General features: G+C 47.1%; 1 pseudogene; it reads left to right on the top strand.

Moving 5' to 3' along the window:
* The first annotated feature begins 401 nt into the window (after positions 1-401).
* On the top strand, positions 402-6,772 carry LOC125981362 (estrogen receptor beta-like; annotated as a pseudogene).
* Positions 6,773-10,333: the final 3,561 nt, after the last annotated feature.

The raw sequence follows: 10,333 nt of genomic DNA on the forward strand, positions 1-10,333 counted from the left end.
CTTTTTGACAGCCCACCAAATGTTTGAACTCATCCAGTGTCTTAGATGTTCCTTTTCATCAACTGACAAACTCCCTCTGGGGTTTTGCTGCGGATGTTCTTCTAGACTGTTCAAGAGAACAGAAGAGAGAAAGAAGACATTGAAGCAATGCAAATAGCGTGTGGTGTGATGCTTTCTCTTTGTTTTGTGGCAGTCATCGTCTTCAGTGGAGGATGCAGTAGGCCTTCTTCAGCTTCCTCATCACCCTCATCCCGTCCATTGCTAGTGTCCAATGGTGGACTGTCTGCACATGGGGCCATCTCCCGGGCCGGTTTGTGAGCCCCCAGCGCTGTTGCAGTTCCAAGAAGTGGACTCCAGCAAGGCCTCTGAGCTTCGGCGGGCTAGAGCCGTGCAGCAGCTCGCCCAACATTGACAGCAACCGCAACCACCTGGCCATACAGAGTTATGGCAGAGCGGCTGCCGGCGACACGCCACCGCCTTTTTGGTCCGAGCCACCGCACGGCCTGCATCGTTCCTCGGTTCTTGCCTACAAGCATGCCGGCCCTCACTGGATGGACCCCAAAGGCTTCGTCAGCAACAGGTGAGTGCAAACAACCGACGCCATTTAGGGGTTGCCAGTTAGGGCTCGAGTGGGCTGGCCCAGGACCTTTGAGGTCTTTTACACCCTGTCCCAACATTTTAGTATACGACTTGGAATCTAGGCACCTGTACTGAATAATTTGTTGCAAAACATTTGAGCAATCTGGCATTTCTTTACAAAAACTGTTGCAATTTTAACAGCAATGCCAGTCTGTCTTTTTTACACATGCAACTTACAGATCAAAGTGGATTAAAGTCTTGCTAAAGAACCCACTATCTGAGAGTTGAAGAGGAGCGGATGTTTTTTCTTTTGCTTTGCTTTGCTTTGCTTTGCTTTGCTTTGCTTTGCTTTGCTTTGCTTTGCTTTGCTTTGCTTTGGTTTGCTTTGCTTTGCTTTGCTTTGCTTTGCTTTGTGAAGCCAAGAATAAAATGAATTTGGAAAGTTAGACGCCGGCCGGCGAGTGGATGATTCTGTCAAATGCACGCGGCAGCCGTCATCTTGGCGGCGCTGCAAAGTTGCGCAAACATGTGGGATGATCGACGGCTGGCCGGACGCGCTTATGTTGAATTGTCCTCTTTTGCAGCACCATCCTGGCATGTCCCAAAAAGATGGCCAGGCAACCCGACGTTGGCACGTGCAGAGTCAAGTCGGACACACACTTCTGCGCCGTATGCCATGACTTTGCGCCGGGGTACCATTACGGGGTTTGGTCCTGCGAGGGCTGCAAGGCTTTCTTCAAGAGAAGCATTCAAGGTGACGGCGAGACAGACCTGCCCGAAAGCTCCTATCGCACCAGACTGCAAAGGTTAGCCAGCGTATGCGCAGCGTCGCCAATGTTATCAGGCTCGCTCTAAAGGGTTGCAAAGATGTTGGTCAGACATTCCCAAACAGTTGTAACTGTCGCAAACATTCTTTCTTGCCGAAGATTTGAACATGTTCAAGACAAAATGTTTGAGAACATTCAAATTGTTGTCCGACGTTGAGCAAGCCCTGACAAAAAAAACAACATTGGCTATGTGCGCACACACTTGCAAACCAGTGAGATACCGTCTAAATGGGGGAGGTGGGGGGCGGGGCGCGTCTTCTGCACTCCCATGAGTTGATTTGTTGCAAAGTCCAACTTAAGAAGACAGACTTTAGGAATTCCTTGGCCTCTGATGACCTCTCCCCCCCCCCCCCCCCCTCCTGCTCATAGGACACAACAACTACATCTGTCCCGCCACCAACCAGTGTACCATCGACAAGAACCGCCGCAAAACCTGCCAGGCCTGCGCAAATGCTACGAAGTCGGCATGATGAAGTGTGGTACGTCTGCGGATACATACATCGCGTGCGCACATGACACATTCACACACGCAACACGCAGGAGGGCAAATGTTGCACTGCGACCGGAAAAAGCACCTTGACTAAACAAACACAAACCAAGAACTGACATCTACTACAACGCAGTAAGCTTCTGTAATATTTGACGGTGAAGGATAAAGAAGATATCTGTCTGCATGTGTTGGCCCACCATTTGAACCAGACATGATGACCTTTAGCTTATCAATGGCACGTTCCATTCATGTTAGCATTTAGTTTGCATTGGCGGTGGGGGGCGGGGCGCGTCTTCTGCACTCCCATGAGTTGACTTGTTGCAAAGTCCAACTTAAGAAGACAGACTTTAGGAATTCCTTGGCCTCTGATGACCCCCCCCCCCCCCCCGCCCTCCTGCTCATAGGACACAACAACTACATCTGTCCCGCCACCAACCAGTGTACCATCGACAAGAACCGCCGCAAAAGCTTACGTCGCTTGTATGTATGTAGAGTTTTGCACGAGTCAAATCAGAAAATGGACGGCTTGCAGCTGGAGAAGCGCTTAAGTGGGCCGGTCCGTAACACAAGGCGCCACTCAGTATGTGGTTGGCGTCTAGCTGGAGGAGTGAGAAACATGAACAGGCGTGACGGGATGCTTGCGAGTCCATGGCGTGGGTATTTGCCCTCCTCAAGGGCCAGTGTCCTGCATGTTCTCTGTCTCCCTGTTGCAACACACCTGATTCAAATGGTCAGATCATAAGCGAAGTCTGCTGAAGCTGATCGTTTTAATCAGGCGTGTTGCAGCAGGGAGACCTCGATGTAAACCAGCAGGACACCGGCCTTTGAGGACTGAAAGTGCCCACCCCTGATGGAGCTGCTTGTTGCTGTGATGACGCAGGCGTGAGGCGTGAACACTGCGGCTTCCGCAGCGACTCCCGCAGCAGCATCCGCCACCTGCGCCGGGAGCTGCCTCAGCGAAGAGGTCCATCCTGAGTCGGGCGCCACCTTCAGACGGAGGGGGGCCTGAGCCCCGAGGAGTTCATCTTGCACATCATGGAGGCAGAACCCCCCGCCATCTACCTGATGGAGGAGCTGAAGAAGCCGTTCACAGAGGCCAGCATGATGATGTCGCTCACCAACCTGGCCGACAAGGAGCTCGTCCTCATGATCAGCTGGGCCAAGAAGATGCCGGGTGAGACTGCGCAGCCCGCCGCTGAGGTTCAGGTTCATGTTTGCTGCATTCCAGGAAAGACGGCGAGTCAGATCCATCCTGCCCGGATTGTCCCACTCGTGACCTTCCGGGCCAGTACGAGTCCCCTTGACTCAATGGCTCAAACACCTCGTCACATGACTACAATCTGTTTCTTAATCAACTTTTGCCATCCACACCATTGTCAAAATGAAGCCAGATGGGGAAGTCAGGCAGTGTTTTTTCCAGTGCATCCTCCTGGTCAGAAAAGTCTGTTTTCCTGGAATGCATCGTTAGTCCCCCATTAGAGGCTACGTCCCCTTGGTTGCCACAACCCCAGGCAGTATCCGCTCTGTGTCGACATGGTCTTCCTCTCTGGGTTATGTTAATGGATCTTTTAGCTCATTTCAGAATTGATCTCTGTTTGTGCCTGTGCATAGGCTTCGTGGAGCTGAGTCTGTCCCCCCAATGATCAATGATCATCGTCACACACACATCTGGGTGTGGTGAAATTTGTCCTCTGCATTTAACCCATCCCCATGTGATTTTAATCCATCCCCTGGGGGAGAGGGGAGCAGTGAGCAGCAGCGGTGCCGCGCTCGGGAATCATTTGGTTATCTAACCCCCCAATTCCAACCCTTAATGCTGAGTGCCACGCAGGGAAGCAATGGGTCCCATTTTTATAGTCTTTGGTATGACCCGGCCGCGGTTTGAACCCACAACCTTCCAGTCTCAGGGCGGACACTCTACTACTAGGCCACTGAGCTGTCCGACCAAATCCAACTGCTCAAGTGCTGCTGGTTGGAAATCCTCATGTTGGGCCTGATATGGCGATCGGTTGACCATCCCGGGAAGCTCATCTTTTCGCCCGACTGTAAACTCAACAGGTCAGATCCAAAGTAGCTCACTCAGATTTTGAAAAAACGTGGAGTGCAAGATCATGACTTTTGAAAAACGTGTTCACACCGAGTGTGCTCTTGAAGCCGCATATTGCCAGCAGCCGTGTCGCAGATTTTGGTCGCCGACGCTCTTGAGCCGCCTGAAGCCAAACGTTGGTTTCCAGCTTTGTAAGGAGCGCAAAAATGCGGCTTGGTGTTCAGCAAATACAAAAACAAAAAGCTTCTGATGGAGCAGAGCTGGAAGGAGACGGAGCCCGGCGCCTTTCTCAAGCATAAAATCAAGGCAGCAGATGGCAAAAGCATCAACTCCAACAAAGCCCCGATCGGCTCCGGTCAGACGCCGGCAGAATTGTCATCTTTATTCACCGGGCGTTTATCGAAGGCGCTTTGAAAGTAAAATAGCCCACCCTGCACGTACTAAAGAGTCAGAGGTGACGCCTGTGCTTGTTTCGACGGAGAAAGACTGTTGTCAGCGCTTTGAGTCACAAAATGAATTTGGCCGCCGAGAGGCACCATACATCTGTGTATGCTGACTTTTGTACATGTGTGTGCTCACACGCAGAGAGGAAGGCGAGTGCGTGGAGGGCATTGTGGAGATCTTTGACATGCTGCTCGCGGCCACAGCCAGATTCCGAGAGCTCAAGCTGCAACGGGAAGAATACGTCTGCCTCAAGGCCATGATCCTCCTCAATTCAAGTCAGAACGCATGCACGCACGCACGCACGCACGCCCCCCCACCCCCAATTTCTTTTTGTTTTTTCAAAAACTGTTCCAAATGATGCGAAAAGCAGTGTTATGCAATTTGTTGAATGGTGCCGCACAGCAAACCAAATAAAGTGGAAAAAAAACAAAGTGTACAAATATTCTCATGAATCCACATCCAGAAAGCGGGAACCCTGCCACAGTTTGGCTTTAAGCGCGGACGCTTCCGATCGTCCGAGCTCCCGGGAGCCAGGTCGTTCACCAGCTTGCCCGCTCACAAGTTCCTGTGGCTAAAGGTGGATTTAGCAGGGTTCCGACTTTTTGGATCTGGATTGGACAACCTTTATTAAGATGCCAATTCCTTCTTCGTTCATTGAGAGGTTTCTTGAAAATGGCAATTGATCTCATGTTTGCGTATGCAACGTCGTTGTTTGGTGTAGCCATAATTGAACACTGCGCGTTTACAATAATGCATAGCAAGTGAAAAGTGTGGCAGAGGACAGTGGGAAAGACTTTTGGGTTCAATCCCTGGCCGAGTTACACCAAAAAGACTATAAATGGAACCCGATGCCACCCTGCTTGACACTCAGCATTAAGGGTTGGATTGGAGATGCTGTGAGGAGCTGCGCCCCACAGTCATTATTAATGCGCAATGTATAGCTTCTACTATGGAAGCTCATCTGAGGACGACCGAGAGAGAGCACATATGCTGTCAAGTTGTGCACTGATGAGTGAAGACGTGCTAACGGTCGAGTGAGAATGCTAAACACGAGAAAAAGCCAATGCGGCCGATTCAAACGAGACTGCGCCAATACGTGTTCTCAATGCTGCTGGTTGTTGTGTGGTCTCCTTAGCAACAAGGGCATGGACCATCTGTGCAACATGAAGCGGAAGAAGGTGGTGCTGGTGTATGACCTCCTGCTGGAGATGTTGGACACCGATGTGTCCAGGGCGCAGACGGCTGACGTGCCGCCACCTGAGACGTTGGCTTGCCATTCTTACCACCGCCCCCTGCAAAGCCACACGCCCCTGGCCAAACCTGAGACGGCTTTCGGCGCCGTGCCGCAGGTGGACGGGTGAGGCCCCGCAGCTCTTTTGCTACTTTGAAACGTGGGCTGGCTTGACAGCATATGTCTGTAGAAATCACATATCCAATTACGATCTATTATGATTCCTTGAAAAAGCAAATGACGTTCGTCAAACTTGCTAGGTTTTTTTTTTTTTTGGGGGGGGGGCTAATGTCATATAAGGCTGTGAAAATTGCCCAGAAGTTTTTCATTGAACTCCTCATTTCTCAGACATAAAAAAATATTTCATACTTGCCTGGGGTTGGAAAAGTTGTAGAAAAAGTGATCAGCTTTGCACTGGCAAAATATTTTCTGACTGTGGACTACCCGAATTCTGAAATTCTGAGACCTACCAGCTGCCATTTGGGTGGCTTGCTCCATCTGTTGCGTGTTCACAATGACGTCATCACTTCAAAAATGTATGTACCCTCTCCGGGGTGTGGGACTGAGAATTTCCCTTTGGGATGAATAAAGTTTGATCGAAATCTAAAAATGAGTACAAAAATAGATGTGAGGGTCACTTCCTTGGGTTCATCTCTAGGAGGATTTGGTACTTTGGACCAATAAATCAGCACACACACACACACACACAAAATCTTTACAATCTATGCCTATCCAGGGGCCACCTGAGATTTGCTCACTCCAACTTATTTTGCAAGAACCACACGGGAGACAAGTAAGTCCTTTTAGACACCTGCAGGTGGAGAGTCCATTCGTCGCTGTGTGTGCAGCGATGATCGAATGGAGGTCTAAAACTCTCCCTCCTGCAAGGGCATATTTATTAGGAGAAGCAGAGTGGGGGTGAGAGTGGACAGGTTTGGTGAACCCCCGGCCTCTGGTAAGATCAGAGCAGGGGGTGTTTTACGATGTTGTGGGAAACAGAACAACTTTGATTGCTTCCTCTGCAGCTGGTACTCAAGCAGAGGAAGCAACCACTTCATTTTACTGCATTGTGAGTGCAAGACAAGATTGGTTAATCATTATAGTCTACATTCCAACATAATCTTATAATAAAGATAACCTGGAAAACCCTAACATCTCCCTCCTGTTTTATCATATGATTATGTCACCCCAAACAACAAACAATGATAGCAACACTTTCCAGTGAAGATGAGGCATTACCTCAACACCCCAGATCAAACTTATTGTGTAAGCGAAAAACCTGCTGGCCAGATGTCATTAGCAGGAAAATTCTTACACGGCCCCGTTGCCACAGGCGACCAGAATGCTATCAATAAAAAAAAGAAAAAGAAAAACACAGAAACAGTACATCAGTATCCATCACTTGCGAAGCATATTTGATGGTCAAATCAACAAGTTTCCGTAATACATGCTCAACAGAACAGCATCTACGCAATCCACGTCTCATTATCATTATCACATCTGTCACGTCTAAGAAGTTGTATATGTGCTCGTGTTCTCGTCAGCTGATGATGTTCTAGTCTGTAGGCGAGGTCTGTCACACACACTGGCGCACACACTCGTGTCCAGTTGGCAGGCAGCATTGGACAACTCTTGTGACCACAAAACCATGATCCGTACTGAACAGGCACGTGCACCCATAGGACGCAGGTGAGGCAGTGCTTCTGAAACTCTGGATGAAGTAGGTCCCGTCCGATGGTGCAGCCATGTTGGTAGTAGAGCGCTTACACCTTGAAAACGGCTCTCTCATCCTGGCACACAGCGGTGATGTCCAAAGCTCCCATCCAGTTTCCTCCTGGAGAGCAGTCGTCGTTAATGCATTTGTGGGTCCTGCAACCTTGGATGCAACATGTGTAGTCAGCAAGACTTGGAATGGTCCCTCCCGTCGTGGCTGGCCCAGTTCCTTCTTTTGATGACCTTGGTGTAGACCCAGTCTCCTGGATTGATGGGGTTGTCGACCTGTGAGGAGGAAAGATCAGGCGGCAGTAAATTTGTCTTTGACACAGTTTGAGCGTCCTGATCATAAAATCTGCCAAGGACTGCTCTTCATCTGTTGCTTGCAACTCTCGTAGTCAATTGTAGTGCCCCTTTAACTGGCAAATAGGAGTGTTTGCGGGAAGAGTTTGAACACTTCCTAATGATTCCCTTTAACCAAAGACTATTTATGACAGGGGCGTTCCCATTTATTGCCTCCTGGTGTAAAAGAGATTGTCTTATCCATGCCTTCTTTCTCCTCACACGCTCGCACCCACACAGGGTGTGCACACACACACACGCACATACACACACACACACACTCACACACAGACAAAGGGATTCTAATCCATCTCTCATGTAGCTTCTCTTGATAGAATCTCCTATTGGTAACTGTATAGCAGACGTTTTAGCATATAATCCCATACTCTGCTCTCTCACTTCTACTTTTTCATGTCGGTGCAGTCGTAGGTGGCCCCTATTGCAGTCATTGTCTTGTTAACTGTCGCCTTGTGACTCTTATGCATGATTGTGTGAATGTCAAAAATTGAACGTACCTAACTTTCTGACCATCCAACCTCCACTGTGGTATAAAAAACCTTACTATTGTATTGAGTAGGTACATTGAGCAACCTAGCTTCCTCCTGATTGCCAAATGTCCTGTTCTAAAATTTATATAACTCGACCTCTACGCCTTAAGCTTGATGAGCCAAAATATCAGATCTTGCTCTTGTTTCCTACCGTTTTAGCCTATTTGTTTTATCCAAATCCGTTCAATCTCTGATTATAATGCTTTTCTCTGTAGCCCTACGTATTTTTCAAATTTGTATTTATTTATTTATCAAATCTCCTCAGTTCTGTCAAACTCAGTGCACAATGAACCTCCCTTCCACTTTGAACCAAGCTCCACCAAATTTGGGAACGCCGTAGCAAGGAGTGCGATTTGGTTGTCGGACACTCCAAGTCCATATCTTTTCGCTGCACTTCACCCTCTCAAGTTGGTGTTCTTTTGTTGTTGCTTCAGAGCGACCCCATCCATCACTCTTGAATGAGTCCATTGTTCAAATGAGTCAATTTTCATCATTGTGAGTTCCTCCGCTTTTCACTGTCTTTTCTGTCCCCGAGGATGTTGTATTTCCCCCGGAGTGTACTTGTCCTCCTCCAAGCACAACAGCAGTCTTTTCTTGTCCTTCGCCAAAGGTCAAAGGTGCTTCAGAGCCAGGCACCATTTTGTGGTTGTTCACGGCTGCAGGCGAAGTCTCGGATTGGGTTTCAGGGACCCTGACACTGAGAATGACAGGCTGGGACATCAAACTTGTAAGACTATCTCCAAATGTAGCTGCTTCCATCAATTTGCTGGTAACGTTTGTTTACCAAACTTCAAATTCTTCTAATAACAGCGGTCTCGTTTTTATATCGTAAATCCTGCAACTCATCCTATTTTTGAGCTACATTTTATCTATAGTTCCAATTTAATCGGACAGTATGTTGTCTTCAGTATCATTATTGAAAATCAACTCATCGAGGTCTGCGTTCCACATCAAGCCCTGATCTGTATGTCTTGACCTCTCACATGTTATTGTCATGCTTGCTCAAAAATGTGACTTAGAGTATGGTGCTGTGAATTCTCAATCTCCCCAATGAAATTGGATCCCACCTCGTAGTTCTTATCGTTCTCATGTTCCTGTTAGCCTGCAATTGTCCAAATCAAAAATGTTTTCTTTTAACTGTCTTTCTTTTGAACCTCTAAATCTCTCGTGTTGCTAACCTATCTACACCAGAACAAAAAATTTACCACAGTATAACACCAAATGTATTTGAAAATTCATTGTCATAAAGTGTTGTATTATTACTTTCTTCCACTATCTGTCCTACTCTCTCCCTCCTTTTGAGGCTTGGCAGCGCCCATGCCTCACACCTTCACAAACATTTTGGGAGAATGCGTTCTTTACTACTTACGATTACATCATCATTTAATTTGACTTTCTTTCCAAAACGTCTCTCGATTTCTCAGTTCACACATCTTCTACATGTGTTACTGGTTCTCCAGTTTTTTTTTTCTCTAGTTAATTATCAATCCAAAAGCTACGTGTTTCTTTCTAACATTCAACCTGCTCAAAATCACTCTTTCATCAAAGTCGCTCTACTAATTTTCCATAGTAGTCGCCAACAACTTCAACCATTCAACCTGTAATTTCTTTTCATTCAGGCTATCATTCATCAATGTTCATTTGCATCTCACACGCAGTCTCCAAAAAGGAGTCTTTCTATCACATTGGTCCCAATTCATCCAAGCTCACCACACAACATTCATATATCATTTTCAACTAAGGTTTCCTGGTAGAACAATCCACCAATTCAAAAAAAAACTTAACATAACCAAACAATTGGCAAATTAATCTGAATTTTTTCTTTGTTTTTAAATTTGAAGAACTCAATCTCTCAGATTTAGCTTGCATTTAGAATTTTGTATAATCTTATAACACAACCAATCAATTATTCCCATTAAATGTAGCATTGCAAAATCTTAAATTCACAATTTAGCTTCTTCTAATTCCTGAAACCATGTTCTGTCATTTTTTTTTTTTTTTTTCATGTGGGCTCGACACTTAACATGCACTAGTGTGGATTTGTTTCTGCTCGCAAACAGACTTCTCTCTTTTCCTCTCATTTTTTCTGTCAAATTGTTTCTGTTCTGCGGT

The sequence above is a fragment of the Syngnathus scovelli genome, chromosome 14 (genome assembly GCF_024217435.2).
Source record: "Syngnathus scovelli strain Florida chromosome 14, RoL_Ssco_1.2, whole genome shotgun sequence".
Taxonomy (NCBI): domain Eukaryota; kingdom Metazoa; phylum Chordata; class Actinopteri; order Syngnathiformes; family Syngnathidae; genus Syngnathus; species Syngnathus scovelli.